Source organism: Strix uralensis, chromosome 7, assembly GCF_047716275.1.
Source record: "Strix uralensis isolate ZFMK-TIS-50842 chromosome 7, bStrUra1, whole genome shotgun sequence".
NCBI lineage: Eukaryota > Metazoa > Chordata > Aves > Strigiformes > Strigidae > Strix > Strix uralensis.
In genome coordinates, this window is record NC_133978.1 from 18666430 (window position 1) to 18686593 (window position 20164).

The 20164-nt window shown below is 36.5% G+C and overlaps 1 protein-coding gene and 1 long non-coding RNA gene across 7 annotated transcripts in view; both read right to left on the reverse strand.

Moving 5' to 3' along the window:
* ADK (adenosine kinase) overlaps positions 1-20164 on the reverse strand; it is a 291237-nt gene that overhangs the window by 224353 nt on the left and 46720 nt on the right. The window lies entirely within an intron of this gene.
* LOC141945866 (uncharacterized) lies at positions 404-13231 on the reverse strand. 2 transcript variants are annotated; one of them, XR_012629651.1, is made up of 3 exons: positions 10930-13231; positions 6140-7490; positions 404-1080 (listed from the first exon to the last, which is right to left on the reverse strand). It is a non-coding gene; the product is annotated as an uncharacterized LOC141945866 (long non-coding RNA). The 2 variants fall into 2 exon arrangements; XR_012629650.1 differs by lacking the exon at positions 404-1080 and adding an exon at positions 1093-5402.

Sequence of the window (20164 nt, forward strand, 5' to 3'; positions counted from 1 at the left end):
GCTTATTCTTGTGTGTTGCTTTCTGTTTCATCTCTCTGTTCAGCTTGTGGCCCTACACCTTCTACATACGCCACTTAGACTTACTGGGTTTCTCAGCAGTATTTTGAGACATAAATTTCTATAGTGAAGCACTTGTATTAAAGTATAAACAAATGTATTTTCATAGGATCCCTCTGAGATTAAAGGTATAATTATCCTCTTTCTGTGGAAGCAAGGGCAAAAAAAATATATTGATTTTGAGTGCTCAACTTGTTATGCGTAGGACCTGTTTTTCTCTGTATCCAGGTTTATCTAGTACCTAATACGTTCAAAGTATAATTTCCATTCATCTACTTATAGTTTTATGTACTCAGCACATTAAGATCACAAGTCAAACACTTGGGGGGGGGGGGGGGGGGGGGGGGGGAAGTGTGAAATTTCACAAATTTACACAAAAGATTAGAATTCAATCTTCCAGAAGATTATTCAATTCTGCTGTAAAGGAACCCTGTCTTCACTTTAAACTATGTCTCTTCTCATTCGTCTTCACATAGCTCGTCTTCCACAGTGTATGATGCTCTATAGACAACGGCATCTTTTCATTACACAAAAACCATTCTTTTCATATTGTGCTCTGAACAGTTCTACATAAAAAAATCATGTATGATCATATTGCCAAAAAACACCAGCACAGAGACACACACCTGTTATCAAGACTGAAGAATTTAAGACAATCATACAGCTGACAGTTACTGTAACCTTAATGAACATGGCAATAGCTGACTGTATAAATGTTGTTGGTCAGTTTTAACCTAAAGCAAGGCCAATTACTTTAAATCACTTCCAGACATAATGAGTAGACACATCCACACTAAAAATACTCCCAAAAGTAAACTCTTGTGTTTCATGAGCAATCATCACATTGTTATGATATTTGACTGCACATTTGTTAGCTTAACTCATAGAAAACACAAATATTTCCCCAAAATGTAAATACAAGATATCACTGGACAAAGACACATCCCGAAAACATGAAATGAAGTATACAATATCCAGAGAAGTTTCAAAGACCTTTTTTCTTCCTCGGTTCAGTTTCAGATCCTGTAACAGAGAAGTCAAACTTGTTTGGCAAAGATTATTAAGCTAAATCAAGCCTTTATAAATTAAAGAGCTCTAAAAGGCTGCCTTGCAAATCTCCTGGAAAAGTGAACTGAAGATGCTGTTCATCTTCTGAACACATTATTTTTATAAAAAGATTTGTAGATTTAGGACAGGAATGTGACAGCAATGGCAATGACAGACAATCATCAATGTATCACATACAAGCCTCAGATTAAGATACTGGAAGACAAATAAGCATATTTTCCAAAGCCTTTATTGCAAACCATCTGGATTTAAGAATTTTTAAATACGCATTTCATCAGAAGAAATCTTGAACAGGGACAGACCAAGGGCATATATAGCAGAAGACAATAAATCCTGGTCATGATTTTTTTGTATCTGAACAGGGAGAATCTCAAAACGTTCTTTTTTCAGTTCCCTTTCTTTGTAAAGATGCATGTTATCCAAAACAGGAGGCCTGAGGATAGTGACAATTTTCCATGTGTTCTCTTATTCCTGTTTTCCAGTAATGGCTTCCAAAAATTTTTTACAACCTAATTGTCCTCCTGCATTTTCTCTTGCAAAGGTATCTGAAAACTTATCATACTTTCCTCTGAGTAATAAAATTTAATTTCATTTATTATTTAATTTAGTTTCTACCTAGTATCTTACTTTATGAAATACCTACCGAAGTCCCTTATTCCCCTTCAACCCTTATCTAGTTATACTGAACTATTTCCAAAAGGAATGGGTTTTAAGTGACCTCACGTGCAGACCTTGTCTTCTTTTGTTTGCTGGGCTCTCTTTCTTTTCTCTTTTTAAGAATTTTTGATTTGTCCGGTTAATGTCTTTATTTGTGAGCACTTTTGGAAACCTTTGTGTGGCATCTGTATTTTTCAGGTGAACTACACCCTGTAACTCACAAACTTATAGAGTCTCCAGGTGGCAGATTTCAGACATTCCTAGGCCTTGCAAAGGGAGAGGGAAAAAGAGAGCATGTAGATAGCCTTCTTGCACATATGGCTATGTAAGAGCCCACCAAAACAGCAGTCCCAATGGTAAGAGGAGCAGATAAATTAAACTTCGACAAAGAGTTATATATAGGTAAAGGTTTTAGAAGTCTGAATAGAACGACATCTACTCGGCCACTAGTTTTTACCGTTCTACCACAAAGGGCATTGCAACTTTTGGCAAATTTAATTTACAACTAATCATTTAAATAACATTAGAAGTGAGACAATTGCCTATATTAGATAATTATGTATAGCATTCAGAACTACCACCATGATCTGCTTAAATGTATTATATTATCAGTGGTTTCAGCTCATAACAATAATCTGCTCACAAAGAAAGAACTAGTTTTAGTTATACGCCCCAAGGAAAAATGAAAGCTTTTGTAACACATTATTGATAAGAAAGTATTTTTGTACACTGTTTGGCATCGTGACTTCATCTCCCCCCATTTGAATGCACCAATTTTTTGGTTAATACAGTAAATCTGTTGTATTAAATCTGAACCTGATTAATGATGCACTGTATCAAGCTAAGTAGAATTAAATTAGTGTATAATTGATTAGTGTGTAATTGGAGCAGAGCTGTAGATTTACCAACTTTAATTAGGATGGCTTATTGCAGATAATTTACGTTATCATAATATAAAACAGAAGACAGAAGTACTTGGTTCATCAAAAAGCTTAAGATCAGGTGGACAGCCTCAGATTAGAGAGGCATACAAACTAATGCCTTGCAAAGTTCTTTAAGACAAGTAAATCATAACAAGCTAAGTCCTTAAAAGAAAGGCAAATTGCTGATTAACCTTTTACCCTGGATTTCCTAAGCAATTAGATTGTTTATACTAATTCACTATAATAGACCATTCTAACAGAAGAGGGTAAATCTACAATCCTGCTACAATTAAACATCAAATCCTTTTAGTCAGTAAGTAATACTGTCAGACTGAGAACAGGAAGACGATTACTATTCTCAGAAATTGGAAAAAAAAGTCCCCAAACCGAAAAAAAACCCCCACAAACCTTTAAAATTAAAGTGTACAAAGGATATCCATTTACTAAAGCAGCAGAAGGAAACAAGCAGCAGCAACTCAGCTATGAGACCTCATCCATATTTTCTTAATACTCCTTTAGATGGTAACTCCAGTCTAGACAGAGGGAAGAACTGCATATTCCCCTGAGTATGCTGCCACAGTAATTATGTTCATTATCTTGCATGCTAACAACAAAGATATAATAATCTACCAGTGAATAATTCATACATTGTCAGGTTCCTCTATGATGTTCATTACTAATGGTACTACTTACAGTGCAAGTTAGAATGCAACTTTTTAAAGATGCATTTACTACATAAACAAAAAAATCTTTGAGTCATTATTTTTACTTTCTTAACCATTAATGAATTTAGCAACCAGTAGAAAAATTTTTTTAAAAATCATTTTCTTACATATTTAAATGAATACCAAGCAGGGGAAGTGCAACAGCCAGTGGACAACTTCAGAGATAAACATAAATCATGATTTTAAGAGGTTAAACCTTAAAATTTGTTTCTTGTAAATTAACAACAAAAGAAGAGTCAAAAAGTTTTAATAACATCATTGGTTCTCCCCCCCACCCCCCACCTCCCAATGCTTGCTTTATTCACTACCAAGATTAAAACATCTTTCCCCGATTTTATCTAAATACTTGTAATCTTTCTCACAGAATCTACACAAACATAAAATGTAAGCAAACACATTAATAAAACTGACCTACTTGCCTACTATAATCGATAACTACAGTATTTTTCTATTACCAGAACTAAATTCAATATCCCCATACCTAAGATTTTGCCTACCATTTTCACTCACTTTTATCTTTTTCTTTCATTAAAACTGCTGAATTTAGCTTGGAAAAGTTAAAGTGAGTGCATCTTGATCCATTTCAAAGATTGTTTCAGGTTTAGAACTGCCATAACTTGTCTAATAACCCACACATATTACTCAGTTCTCTGAATCCATGTACTTAGATAACTTCAAAACAACTAGGTACAAACCCCCCCATCATAATCTTTTTTCCTCCCCCTGCTCTCCTCAAACTCTGCACCAGTCCCTCCTAAATATTTTAAAATTTATCTAATATAGACACGTTTTTTACTCATACAGCTTAGCACCAGCGTTGCTTTCTGCACACACAGGGTATTAAGACTATGATGAAACTCAATAGTAATAATCACAATTGATCATAACATTCTCATTTACTTTTTGTATGCTTATTATGAGCACTTTCAGCAAATCTATTCACACTAAATTAACAGAAAATCAGTTCTCTGTTTGAAATAATTATGAATAACTATGCGGTTTCGTTAACCATGTAACAAACATGATTTTTGGCAAAATGAAACACCAAAATGGTGAGACTGATAAGAAGTTAATTCAATGCATATGCATCACTACCCTTCAGCATCAAGAAAATATTTAGCGAAATTAATTGGTTCTCGGGCTCCCCTCATGCATTTCCATGACCATTAATGGAGGATGCTATTCTGTGCACCTCCAGGTGGCTCAGCCCTGTGAAAACTCTAGTCTCAGTAAGGCATAGTATTAACGTTAGCATGAGTCCCCTGTAAGAAACTGGACATTCACAAATCCAGGTCTGTTCTTCGCAGCATTAAGCATCTCAGACAAGTGAGAAAAAGCTCAGTACTAAGATGTTCACATTCAGTTCTACACAGAAATATTTAAAGTTTAAGAGGACACTGTGGACCAGAGGTCACAGCTTACACGAACAAACGAATACATTTGTTCTTACTATTAATTAATTATCTGAGGAAACAGAATTAACTGTCTCAAGTGGTTACAAATATTCTATAACATAAGAGTATTTATCAATGTCATATACACCTGGAAATTTTGTATTTACATTGCTTGAAGACTGCTATACTCTTAAATTTGTGCAATTTAACTTTGATTCAAAACATAAACAGTGCGCATTTGAACATGATCTAACTGTATTTGCTGGTTCCAAAAAACTAGCCACAGGATTAAGTTTACCCAAAACAGAACCCCCAGTTGCAAAGGCGTAGATACAAAAACAGAATTCAAATTTTACTTTCACATGCTTCCTCCAACTGTTGCTTCTCAGGGTAACTTCAGTATCTGACACCTTTTCAAACTTTCCAGTATACTAAACTTCCAAATTTTCCTAATCAGCATCATCTTCTGAATATATTATGCTAGCGTACCATCTCATTCATTACAATTGGAAAAGTCATTTATTTAGAAGGTTTTATTAACTAGACACAATGCTTGCCAACTGAAGCTTCAAAGCATGCTAAAAAAGGAAAGAAATGCAATTGTTAAAAATGTGACAGTATGTGGAGACACATTTTAACAAGAGATCCAGAAATAATCAGGTATGTTTGATTTTCAATGGGTTACACTGAAATTATTCCCTGAACAAACTGTGATAGCCCTTTTACTTCTTTCCTAGCACTGCTGCCTCTCCATTATCTACTTTATTATACAAGTACTCATGCTCCAGTTGGTCTCTAAATAAATCATCCTCCCATAAGTAAGAGAAACTAGTTCCATTCTTAAGTTATGAAATTTAGATCAATTTTCTGGCACTTTAAATCAATGTAACTAATGGTCCAATTTCAAATCAATTTGATGCATGTAATTTACAATAAGCATGCTAGTCCTTCCTCTGGAAGGCTAGCAAATTAATTTTACAACGACTTCACCATCATTACCATAGGAATTTAAACAAGTTAAGAACATTTAGCTATAAGGTTTTTTAAAAAAAACTAAACCAAAAAAACAAGACACATGCCTCCACCTCCAAAATCCCTTGAAACTTAACCCACAAGCAGCACATAAAAGGTCAAAATGCTGCTCTTCACCACAGTGCTCCAAATGTACTATCAACCCCCTTGCATCCACAGAAGTACGCCAGTATTTTCATGCTTAGTCTATTGACAATTTGATACATGTTGGTACTTCTTCCAGAAGTTTAAGAATATAACTGATTTCTCTCTCACTCAACAGTGATACAATAACAATACTCACCAGAAATTCAAGTTCACTGGTAACTCAACATATGGCAACCAAAACCATTTCAGGCTGAGGGAAAGAGTCATCCAAAAAGTTTTAAATCCTATACAGTAGAGAATCAGGCCTCAGTCCAGATGCTCAAGTCTAACTTCAGAACAGAAAACATAAAACCAAGCCCAACGAAACAGGTTATCAGTACAAGAAATCTGAAGATGAATTAACAGGCTTCGAAGTAAGTAAATACAAAATAAAACCAAAACCTCAGAGAAGATGGTAGGTGCCTCATCTAACAACTTCCTCCTCCCCTCTGTTAAAACTGACACCACTTTCTCTCATGTATCAAGAGTTCAGAGGGCTGCAGTTCCCAAGTAAGGCTGCTTAATTCACTCACAACGTGGGTGGTACAAACACAGAACTATTGCATTTCCTTCTCTTGCTACTCCCACCAATTTCTTCCATGTTCCATTGCTATCTAATATCTGTAAACTTTGTTTTACTTAATTGATTTTGCAAGCAGCAATTACTCTGACATCTAAGTAGTGCAAATGAAATTAAAAATACGAATTATACAAAAAAACCCTGCAGTGATATTAAAGTCTCTATAAAAAGTGTTTGTGCTATTGCTGCTAAGCCTAAAATCTGCATTACATGTGATGTTTTTAGAAATACGTTCTGCAAAGATAATTCTTTTTCAGTAGCTTTAGTGATCGGCAGCCTTGCCCTCCAATTATTAAAGGCAGCAAAACATCACTAAATGGCAAAAATGGAAATACAAAACAATACAAGAACATATGGACCATTTGATTTAAAGTACAATCCTCTCCATAGCTATAGGCAACCACTGATAATCCAGACTGGCCATAGAACATATACTTTCAGAGCAAAATCCACACTAGGATACCTTCCTGCTAATGTTAGCCTGAACGTACCCTAACAAAATACCAGGTTTGCCATAGATAGGGTGGAGAAGGGGGGAAGGGGGGAATCAATGGTCAACAAAAAATAGTATAGAAAGAATCAAAAACGTCTTAAGTTCTTGCAATATTAAGAAATGTATTAGATGACCTAGGGGACTCCACCATGTCCCAGAACACACAAGAAAGTGAAAACCAGTACTCAAAGAGTTCTTGTGTATCTCATTCCACATCATGAACTTCAGTTTATGAATATGATTTGCCTGGCAGGCATGGAATATATTTTAATACCGCTAAAAGCACAGCACACTTTGCCACAAATCCTGGTGCACTAGCATTACCATTACCTCCAACAAGCCTGAGACTTACATGCAAAACAAAGTTATGCACTGAAGGGAAAGTCTCTCCCAGTTACTGCACACAGGCAGGCAAAATCCTAAAGGACTGGAGGACTGCAACAAAAGAAAAATATAATCCAAACACGAAATTGAATATAAGATAACACAGCACATGCCACAAATTTTCCCTATAGACTGGTAAACTGATAGTGTTCACTGCCAGGAAAAAACAGGTACTCCCTCAACTGTACCTTTAAGGCTAAAAGTAGAACTTATCTTGAACTGTAAAAAGGGCAGCAACTGGATATTACTACTCCAGACTCCAGTTTATGAAGAGCAAGTTTTTTTAAAATCTTAACTGTATGGCAACATCCCTAAACAAACATACAAGCATTACTAGCAGTCAGTACATGCATTCCAGACCAGTCCTGATTTTTTCTCTTATCTTTAAATCCCATTGGTGGTTATTCTTTTCCAAGAACAGAGTGGTGAACTCTTCACCATATCTTCACTTGTTTATTCTTCAAAGATGATAAAAGCTTCTATATACATTAACCACTATGAGCTTAGCACCAGCAGTCTCATATTTGAAAGGTTTAACAATGCCATCATAATTATGCAGATAGCTTGATGGGTAGCACATTGTCCCAAGAAATCCTAGGTCTAAAAATAATTTCAAGCTCGTATGTACAGAGCCAATGGTAGAGCCAGATAATTAGCTGGGTTTAAGGAGTAGGCATGTACTATACAAGTATTTTGGGGCATCTGTCTGACTAGCTCTTGCCTACTCCCATAGCCTGAGTTCATAGCAGTTGGGGCTGATAAGGTATGCTCCTGGAGCATGCTTTCTTTTTTGTTCTGCCCAAAAAGAATTCAGTTCATGGGCTCAGAGATCAGTCTACAATGGAAAGCCAAGTGCAGTAAGTGGAGACAGCTGGAAGATTCAATGAAGAAAATAGAGGAAATCCAAACTAGACACTAGCATAAATACATCTATTGAACACATTAGTTCAATCTGTCCAGACAGCATGCAGGTTAGCTAAGGGTCTTTTCCTCAAAGGCTAACACCCTGCTGTGTTTTTAGGATTATATATAACATCATCTTCCCACCTACTATTGCTGTATGTAAATCCAATGAGTCAGTTTAATTAAGCACCCTTCATTTATGTATTAACACGGAATGGCTTAGATAACCTACAGTCTACTTAAACCAAAAAAAAGTGGCATCTACATGAACAGGGCTGATTACTAGAGCTGTAGTAACCAACTGTACTATAGGTAGCACTATACCTCAGACTACCACAATACTCTCTTCTCCCAAAAACATAGACGTCATTTCACCTTCCCACTACAAAGTACACAGAGGAGATAAGGCTATAGCAGGGACTGGTCCCAAAGTACATTACTTGGAGTAAATGACTTGCCATTGTGCCAGCACCAGAAAGGGTCAGGGTAACAGCACTCTGCATCCTTTAAGGCCAAGCCTACATAGCCTCATTCCAAACTTACATTTTCATGATGAAAGAGCAGGAAGAAAAGCTAGTCCATAAAATGAATGCTTCTTTCTGCTAAGAGAAACTGAAGCATCGAGCACAATTTGGTAAGCAGTAAATACACTCCTTGGGCTAAGAGAAATTTGCATATCAACATATAGCACACTAAAACCAGTAATTTTAGATTGTTTAGATATACATATAGTACTTACTTGCAAACATTTCTTCAAGATAAACACAAGTTTGAAGTCTGCACTTAACATGATCAAATGTTCTTCATTAGGATCAAAGTTCACCCAATGCAACAAAGTTGCTTTAAATAACACCAAGTATTCAGAGACAAGTCTTGATGTAATATGAGAAATTTACATACTGTGTTCCCTCTCATTGCTGCTTTGGGGGTTTAATGCACAATGTAACATCTGCATATGCTTTCCCTTGCCCCAGTTTATTAAGGACTTAACAAGGAAAAATAATTTGTTTCATAATTGTCAAGATACCGCTTGCAGGATTTTCATTCCTTCATCCAACCAGCTTACCTATTTCTGCATGCTTCATTTTAGATCAATTTGCATGTCTTACGCTCCCAGATTGGTTTAATCTTGGTTTGCTTCTCTTTTATACTAAAAACCACTCTCCAACACTCTGCATTTTCTCCCTATCAAGATACTTGTAGGCTGTCGTCAAGTCTGGGACAACATCACTAACACTGAAGTTTTTACACCAGAAGAAGAGGACAGCATATGAGGCAAGCTCTTTCTGGCAGAAGTCCAAGGTTTTCACTCCTCTTCTACTTGTGCATGTGTCTCCCCACAGTAAAAGGCAGAGCTCCCACAGACAGGAACCAGTCATAGCATGACCAAAATGGGACAACTCCAGCACCCCATCTTACAGAAAGAGTGGAACAACAGGGTAACAAATGAAAGCCAGCTTACATATTTAACTCAACTGTGATATGGAGAATAGATGAAGAAGAATCCAGGATATATGTTAAAAAAAAAATACATCAGAGGAGCAGTACAAAATGCCAGTGTTCCCGCTCCTTAAAATACACCTATTAAGGATTCTCAATCTTACAAGATACAGAGTTTGAATAGTAACCCAAGACATAAGGGAGAGTAAAGGTAACATGGGGCACTAATGTCTAACCCTGAGTTCTAACTGCTTTTATGTAAAAGAATGGATCAAGAAAAAATATAGTTAGGAAAGCAAGGTTAAAATAAACTGAAAACTGGAAAAAAGTTGGAGAAGAGACTTCTAATAATCAGAGAAGATTCATCAGTCTACACTAAGAAGATATTGGACACAAGGCCTGAACAGATGGTATCTTTAAAGAATTCTCTTTATTTATCAAATTAAGCTGGATGCTCTGAAACAATATCTGTTTTATGAAATCCATCATGACTACTGTACGTTATAAATTTAAAAAAAGACATATGCTACTACTACATCTTGGTTATTGAATACCCCATCTATATTCACAATCACACTGACTAAAACATGAGTTTGTGATGTGTTACCTCATTACAGTCAGAAAATGAATCTCTAGTAATAAGAATTTAAGTGAGACAGACCTATGACACACTGAATATGAGACTTCCATGTGGGAATGTATCTATGATTTCATACTCCTTCAAACAAGTGATAATTCTGCTTAGCTATTTCATACAGAAGCTGGAGGGCATGGTAGCAGTCACATAATAGAACATAGTCACTCTTCCACATGCAGACCCGATAATCAAGAAAAAACCTGAAAAACTGAGGTGTATCTGAAGCCATGTATCTAACTACAATAATTCATAAATTTCATATTGAAACTTTTTTGTATGGACAGTTCATTTTTGGTTCTATCATATAACATGCAGAATTTGAAAAAATCTACAGATACATAATGTCAGCTTTCTTCCCCTGTTAAATGACCGATTATTTTATAGTGACCCTACACAAAGATGCAAAATAAAGTATGATCAATGAAATTATAAAATGTATTAATCAAATTTCATTAATAACTCACACACACGTGACGCTGTCCAATAAACACTCCACAGAAGACTTCCCACCTTCAATTACAAGAACACATGTTCTTGCAGGTATTGGATCTTGTAGACGATCTCAGTTTGTCCCAAATAGATGGACACAAAGAATGCAAAGGCTTCTTCCATTTTTAACTTCTGAAACACCACCTTCAAGTATTCAAAAGATGAAGAAATAAAAACATATCACACTAAAAGGAGTCATCCAGCTTACACTGCAGTGCCTTTAGATGCAGTAAGATTAACATTAGTTAAGATCTTTACTTACTTTTAAGCATTTTAGGCCTTTTATGCTAAGGGATTTTAAGAAACTTAAGTGGAGAGTGGAAACTTAGAAAAATAACAGTATCTTTAGCTATCCATTCGCTTGTATCAAGTGAGAAGAGTTACATAACCTATTAAAAATATTTAAACATTTCTACCAGCTACTGTGCAGAGAACTGAGTAATAACAAAGGGGATTTTCAACTAGAATTAAATCTCTCCATCTTTTCAACCCTCAGTGCAAGAGAAATGGATCCATTAAATCATAATCCTTTTAGATTACACCTTTGACATACTTAGCCTAATACTCTGGATGTCTTTTCAACTTCTACCACCTGCAACATAACTATATATAGATAGCCTGTTACAAGTAAGTACATCCCATAACCTTCAGCCCAACAGATACTTCAAATATAAGATCAGTAACACTTGTCACTGCTGTAAAAACCCTCACATGAAGTTCCAAAGTACGCTGGCCAACTTCCTGTTAAACCACTGCACTTCAGTTTCCACCAGGGATTCCCTACACCTTCTCTTGCTCCCCACGTGGCACCAAGGATCTCCAGTTAGACCCAACAGTACTGCACCATGTCCTTAAACCTCTGAACAATTTTCAAGACTTCTCTCAGAAATAGTTTGTCTGCCCTTTAGGCCAGCTCCTCACGGTCTAACTTCATCCTGCCTCATCCCAACCCCTGTTCTTGAGCAGAGCTCTAGGAAAAGATCTGCCTTCTCTCAGAGAACTCAAGATACATAGCATTGCTTTGTAAGAGTATATACTTACTGTTATCTCAAAAGGTTAAGTCACCATCAACAATGTCTGTGCTACACAGAGCTAACAGCTACAACAGCAAGTAAAATAAACACAGTGAAAGAGTTAATGGGTTGAGACAGAAAAGAGAAAAATGAACATTAAGCATATGAAATAATTGCACCAAAAGAAGCAGACTGAAATCTACTCCTGTTAGAACAGAGACTTTGTAACAGGTTATCTGACAACCAGAAGAAATTTTAAAAAAAAACCAAATAAACAAGAAAGAAAAGAAAGAAAAAGAAAAAAGATAGCTACTTTAATCTCAGAAAAGTACAAGTAATAACGTGAAAGTTAGAACTCCAGGGCAGATGCAGCATATGTAGCCCAAACAAACTAAGGTCTTCAAGATGCAGATGGAGCAAGTTAACAGCTTCTGATTTCAGTAAGCAATGAGCATATCCAGCAAGTAGCCTATTGAAAGATTTACCTGCTGAATGTAAAACTGCTTCTTGATCAGATAAATAATGAAGTCTCATTTTTTAAGAAAGCATATTCTATAGTTGCTACTTCACAGAATCACAGAATCATCTAGGTTGGAAGGGACCTTAAAGATCATCCAGTCCAACCATTAACCTAGCACTGACAGATCCCAACTACACCATATCCCTAAGCGCTATGTCAACCCGCCTCTTGAACACCTCCAGGGATGGGGACTCCACCACCTCCCTGGGCAGCCCATTCCAATGCCTAACAACCCGTTCTGTAAAGAAATACTTCCTAATATCTAGTCTAAACCTTCCTACTTCTCTGTCATGTTTCTGAAGTCCCACCACAGTACCCTCTTCACCCTCATCTTCTCCCACCTCCTCCAACCTAGGTGTTTGGCGGGTGATAAAAGAGGACCTGCTGATTTGGGGTTCCCTGCATCGTGGTTGTTCCAGACAACTAGGCAATATGCTGCTGGGAGCAAATACTGTCTGAATACTACCCACCTTTCCCTCCATTGGACTCTCTTCTTTATCAAGCCACTAACTTGACGGAAACCTGAAGTAACTTACTATCCTACACATTTTTGCTGCCCTGTCAAATATGGTTATGAAATATTGCCCACTGAGCTTAAAAACTATCAGAAGGCAGATACAGGATAGCTCAATTGGTAAAAGAGATAGGCTACAAACACACAAGATGGTGTCTTGCCAAATCTCATAATTTCTTCTGAAGTGAGGACTGACAGCAGCAATAGTTTTCTTATGTTCTAGAGATACTTCTTTTCGTTCCTCTCCTCTCCCAGGCCTCTTAAAAAAATTTACTTCAATTCCTGTGGACAGATATATGAAAGAAAATGAAAGTGGGAGAGAGACCAAGCACAAAAAAATAAATTGTTTTTAAACCATCTTATAGGAAAATTGGAGTACATTTCCAGTTGTTCATATCACATTCAAAGATGAATTTCAGAAATGTCTAAAATCATTTTAATTCTGAAATCTCTACCTTATCAAACTGCAATCTTTAAAAGAAGGCGCACCTTTTCAAAGTAGTTATTTACTTCTTGAAATGCAAATTTATAAGAAGCATTCATTTTCTCCCCCCTCAAAAAACATGAAGGGCTTTCAAAAGCTGATTTACCTTCTCATTTATACAAGGTAATGCAGTGTATTTGCATAAAACAGTCAAAACTTTTTTTTTTTTTTTGTAATGCAATAGGTAGCTAACTATGTAACCCCTGCCGTTTTAAAAGACAGTCCCCTTGTTAGGAAACTGTTCAAAGTGACAATTTCAGTAACTCAGCATCTCTTTCTGGATAATTAGATATATTATGAATATGCAGATTTCACAGAGCTGATTGGCTCAAATATATCCCATTCCTCAAGAACATCAGCTTCCATAAAAACAACCATATTACCAAGCAGCAGGCTCTCATTCAAACTTGTATTAAACATTCATCTGCAAAGCTCAAATACAGATCACATAAGACAGAGTTACCTCTGACCAACCTTTGTGAAGGTACAGGTTATGGATGACTATTTTCCTATTGGCACTGTGACCTGTATAGATAGTATTTCCTTGCAGCAGACCTTTATAAAATCTTTGGGGAGGACAGGGGTGGAGATTTCATGTCATCCACATTATCACAGAATGTAAGTTAAATAACATAACAATAGCACCATCCAGTGGCAGCATCTTCCCTTTAAGAAGTTAATCACATCACTTACAGTGATTCTGCTGGAGCAACTGTAAAACAGCTAAGTAGGGTGTTTGGGTATTTCTATTTCTAAACACAGTTTACCGAGCAGCCAGCCATCTGAGAATATAGGATTCTTGGTGGGAAATGCAGTACTAGCAAAGACTTTGAAAAGAGCAGCTGCACATACAAGTTAATTGTGCAAAACCAATACTGAATTTCAAGTATCAAATATACGATTTTACGACTTGTAATATTTACAAGATCTGTAATGCAAGTTTATTCTATTGATAAAATCCTGCTAATATTTACTGAAGGTTGAAAATGCTTTTTTCCTGAACTATGTAGCTCCTTATCGCTTTTTATGTAGAGAACAACTCAGTGTCTTCTTGGTATATACTTTAAAAAAAAAAAAGCTACAACCCACACACTCCTCCCCCGACCCTCCAAGAACCAAACAACTGTTCTCTGTGTATTTTAGGCCTGTTCATTCCTCCCTCTTTTTTTTATTCATATTCAGTTACATTTCTCCCTTCTATTCATTTGGTTGATGTCTTATTTTCTCAGACAATAGAGCGGTTTAAATTTTTGGATACCAGAATAGTGACCTCTACTCATGGTAAGCTCCTGTGGCAGGTGTGAAAGAAATCACGAAAGAAAATAAAGGAGAAAAAAGGCTGCTGTACTGTAATTGCCATCTGCAATAACCAATACAGCAGAAATAAAAAAAGAACTGGTTTTAAAGAATTTTGCAGGGTGTTTTTGTCAGAGTAGAGACAGTATATAAACAGAGTCACACAGTTTAATAGTTCAGTGTCCAACCCTTGACACAGGCACATCCTTCCAACTTGGGAAAGACTCCCATAAATTACATCAACCACTAACACATGTATTTGGACAACTACGATGGCACGATTTTGTCTTCGTTGTGAAGTGGGCTGTTCACACACTGGGAGGTTTTAAGAAAGCTGCTGTTTCAAAATATTCCCATAGCTGCTGCTAGGATTATACCCCAAAACTTTTATCCTTTTTTAAGAATTCAGAAATCTGTGTGGGACTGTGCCAAAAGAAGGCTCATTTGCTGTTGCATACAGACATGTTTCACTGTTGCTGAATGCTAGAAATGTCAGCTGAAGAGATCACCTACTTTAGAAAAGTTATTTAGGTGAGTTCAAAAGCAAATTAGAGTAGCCCATCTCAGGCTTCACCAAATCTGTAAGACAACCTGTCACCAGAATTTAAAAGCATAGTGTTAACTATGTTAGTTGCATGTCTTGTTTAAATACACACTCTCAACTTAAAGCACTCAACACATTTTTGCACTAATATTGAATTTCCCAAAATACTTTCTCCAATACAATAGAAGACTGCGTTTCTATCTTCCTATCTCTGGTAGCCCAATACAACACCTGCACACATCCTGCTGACCTAAAGCTAGGACAAGCAGGATAAGAGAATGTGTGTCTATTCAGTTTTGTTTACATGGATATTAGAAATTAATAACTGAAATTAATTAATACCCTTGTATTCTCACTGTCTGCAGCTCTATTGTTCATCCCCTCATAATCAGAGCCAGCTACATCAGTTACAGAGACAAGGCCAGGCCAGGACACACGTACTGGGGGCAGGGTGCTTAAGATGCTTAACTGGCACAGGGAGTTTATCTCAGTCACCTCCCACACGTTCCTGCACCAGCCTGAATAATGTATATTGGTTTCAGCTGCTCAGCAGAGACACTGGCATCTGCAGCTGCAACTGCACCAGCTGACTCATGTGACCAGAAGGTACCACTGAATCCCCTGCAGCAGCTGCACTCCATCTGTGATCACTGGTTTGGGGACAGAAGCTGCAGTGTGTGTCAGTTGCTGTTTTCACTTCTTGTAAAGCAAAGTCATCTGATCATACAGTCACAGTATTAGGGCAGGAGACCCCCTTCAGAATAAGCAGATGGCTTGGTGGTTAAAGCACACAGCTTCTGAATTTGCAGCAAGTTTCCCATGCAGTTTGGAGCCGGCTATGTTCCTGGTTTGCTTTGGCCACAAATCCATAAAATGACAATCTTATCTAACAGAAAGCTGCAAGAACAAATCAATTTAAATGCCTGGGACACCCATATACAATGATTACTGAGCTATATAAATACATAGATCAGAAGATGAGATATTTCCTGGCAAGTCTTCAATGCTATTCATGATCAGTAAGAAAGCAAATCAGTTTTACACTAAAACACAAACTTATCTCCCTGCAAATGTAAAACCATATATCTATACCAGACATATATACTTACACTGCTAAGCAGGGGCTTCTAGATGTCCTGATTAAATCAGTCAGTCAACTTTAAGTGATCTTTTCCATCACACTACTAAAACGGCTTAAATTTCAGTGTTTTCCTCGCACTACAGGCTACTCTGCCTGCTCTAGGTTTTTGCCTGTAGGGGCACGTAGGTGCGCAGAACCTTACCCCAGCATATACATATGTACATTCTCTTTGCATATAGCCTTGTCCTACCAATCCTGGTCTGTTCTGGCTCCCTAGTTTAGAACCATTGCCTTTTTTTTCCATCCCACTCCTATGTATTCTGTAATCTACCCAACCCACTCTTCACTGTTCTTCCTCTGCTGTTCAGTTGACTTACGGGCATTAGTTCTGTGGCTCTCTGCCATTTCATGCTCTTATAGCATGTGTTGCAAAGGGAAACTTCTGTAATGAAACAGAACTGACAAATTTTGTGCTCTGATTTCTAATAACAGGAAGGCTCATCCATAAAACCGATGTCAGAAGTACAAAGAACTGTCCTTCATAAATAAATTATATACAACTTTGATCACTCCAGTTAGAAAATGATGACTAACTGCCTTCAACTCATGGTGTCCTGCTTACCAGGAGGCAAAGAAGAAGATCCACTCCCAACACAACACAAACTAGCAGCCATTCCAAAACAGCAATTTTCAATTCTCTGAAGCCACATTAGAAATTTGAGTCACAAAGAAACACTTCTGGGAATTCAACATGCAACTTTTTTAATTGTTGTTTTATGTATCCAGAAGACTTGTGAGAGCCAATTATCTGAATTGTTTAAAGTATCTACTTTCTTTTCCCAAATTCATTCATTCAGGAGGGGGAAGTCAATCATATTTGAATAGGGGTTAAATAGTAGTACAGTTACTTTTGAACTTAAACTAAATCCTAAACATAGGAAGTAATAGATGCTGGAAATTTTAAGCTTTTTTTTTATCAGTCTTGTCTCTTAATTAAACAATTAAACTGAATGTTAATAACAAACTAATTTTTAGTTCTAAGACATACCAACCAGTATCTCCAAAGTGACAGGAAAATTTAAATTTAGAGGTAAATATTTATGATTCCAATACTACTTCTCAGAATACTGCACTTTGTCAGCGTTGAGATTAATGTGTTTTCATCTGATGCCTTAGGAATTCCATACTACATATGGCAAGGCCACAGCTGGAAGCTTGTATCCCATTTTTGGCAACACACTTCATGAAGTACCTAAAACAACTGGAGGGAGGCCAGAGGAAAGCAGCGAAATTGGGAAGTTGAGATGATGCAAGCTGCAGGAAGAGATGTATCCTGAATTCTCCAGTCTACAGATGAAGAGGGCAGACTTGAGAATATAAAAATAAAACCAGTAGAAAGGGACTAATCTGTTCTCTGTGTCAGTGGAGAATAGGACAGCTAATAGAACTGAAATCTATTCAGAACAGATTTAAACCTAGATTGTGTGTGGGGAGATGGAACTTTTCAGTGAGAATGATGCAGCACAGCAATACAGATTATGCAGTAAAATTGCACTGTTTCCACACAACATCTTACTATTTCCAAAGACCTTTAGAGGAGGTTAGACAAATATCTTCCAGGAATGACAAAGATGCATCTCTAGCTAGATTAAAGAAATGAAACTAAATGATCTCTTGAGATCTTTTTCTAAAGTTCTATGAAAAGAAAGGCAATTAATGGACAGCTACTAAATTATTTTCACACAAGCCATTTAATCTGCTCTGATAGATGATTACACCTCCTTTAAAAAAGCAGAATCCACTATACTGAGCACTAATTGGTACTCTTGGGGTTAAGTTTAAGCCAGAAAAGACTGAATGGACAACAGAGACTTATCTATTCTTTCAGTTGCTGATACAGCTTATTATATTTTTTATTTGGTGTGCTTACATCTGTAAATGAGGATACTTTTAAAGTTAAATTATTGAAGAGAGTGATGTTGCATTAGCAGCTTTGGAAGTGTAATATACAATGTGATGATGCCTTTTTTACAATAGTGTAACAAGCAGGACATCAGTCGAATTTCTCTGGCAATTCAGTTCTAAACAGTCTTACTGAAAAAGATTTTAAATGAGAAAATTGAACTCCTAGCATGGCAAAAATACATGTCATGTTATTCAATGAAAAGCACACAAACGTCCACAAACAACAGGACTACACCAAAATACAGCTTACTATCTGATTACTTAGGAAAAACAGTGGCATTATATTCTGTCTCTGTCTCTTATGGAATTATGAAGAAACAATAAATTACATACTTTATGCATTTAAACAGAGCACACACACACAGGTGCCATCAAGCAATGAATTCTGTTTTTAAAATTATAAGAGTTCACAAAAGCCTGAAGCTATTAAAAAAATCAAAGATGCCTGCATTTTAAAATTCAGTTATAGCATATCTGCTGTTACAGTAGGTTTTCCCATTAAAATGCAAAAATATTGAAAGCTTAAATTCTCCATCTACTTTTAGGAGTATCCAAAAAAATGAGTATATACTAACTAATGAATATTTTTACTTTACTTTGCATTGGCCAGCTTTTAGATAATCATATCAGCAACATGTGTAAATGATTTTAAAGCACATCACTTCAATCATATCATGCCATTAACAAAACAAACCAAAAAAACAAACTACAAAACTGAGTTTAGAGAAGAGATAATTAAACTATCATTCTGGAGTTTGCAACTTTGCCTATTGTAACATATTCTGTTACCATAGTAATCTGAATACCAAATACATTTGTGGTCTGCATTACAAAAAAACCCCCACACAATTTCCTTGCTGTACTCAGGTGCATCTTATCTCAAGCTCAGACTGTGCACGCACATGATGTACAAAGTATACGTTTCTTATTTTCATTGTTTTTAAATAGTGTCTGTGAAAGTAGTAAGCCTCTTCATCTCAAGCTTAGAAGTATTTAAACAAAAAGACAGCAGTGCACTGCCAAGTACTTTAAAGTGGTTAAAAGCTTTAGACATTTTACATCTTTTAGGGTGGTCTTCAACTAATTGCCATAAAGCAAGCTACTACATAAAGCACCACCTTGTGGCAAAAGCAGTGCTGACTGCAAGTCCCTTTTCTGGGCCTTTCAAACACTGTCACAATTTCAACAGCTTTGCTGCATATTTCATTAAAATCTGAAGAAAACCAGAATTAAAGTATCTGTCCAGAGAAGATTTTCTGAAGATTCTCCTCCACACACACTATATTTCTGAAATTAATGAAATTAATGTAATTTCATAAAATAGGTAGATATTAACTTTCTTCTTTATCTAGTGCTGTTTCCAGAGGACTGTGAGCAAAATACAACATGTAAGTAGTACAATAAAAGAATTAAGTTAAACTTGCATTCCATCTCTCAGAATACTTCAAGTTGCAAGAGCTGCATAAATTAATTACTCTGACAGCTCAAAACTGTCCCACAGCAGTATCTTTATTTACATTCTCTAAGACACTAACACAGATGGCATATCTTTCAAGGTAGTAAAATGACCAATTAATCATTTCTACATTTTAGACTATCTCAAGTTTAGTGCTACATTGCGTAACACATAAAAATTAATACCCTAAAGACAGATTTTGTCCAATTCTAAGCTGTGCGCTTCTGTGCAACAAAGACGTAGAAACCTTTCCAGCTACCTTAACTAAGAAATAGCAATCCCAGAAGGCTTTGCATGCTCTGCAGTTTAGGATTGCAACCTACTGTAAGTATGCATGCCATCCTTTATCTGAAAGAAATCAATACAGATTGATTGACAGAAAT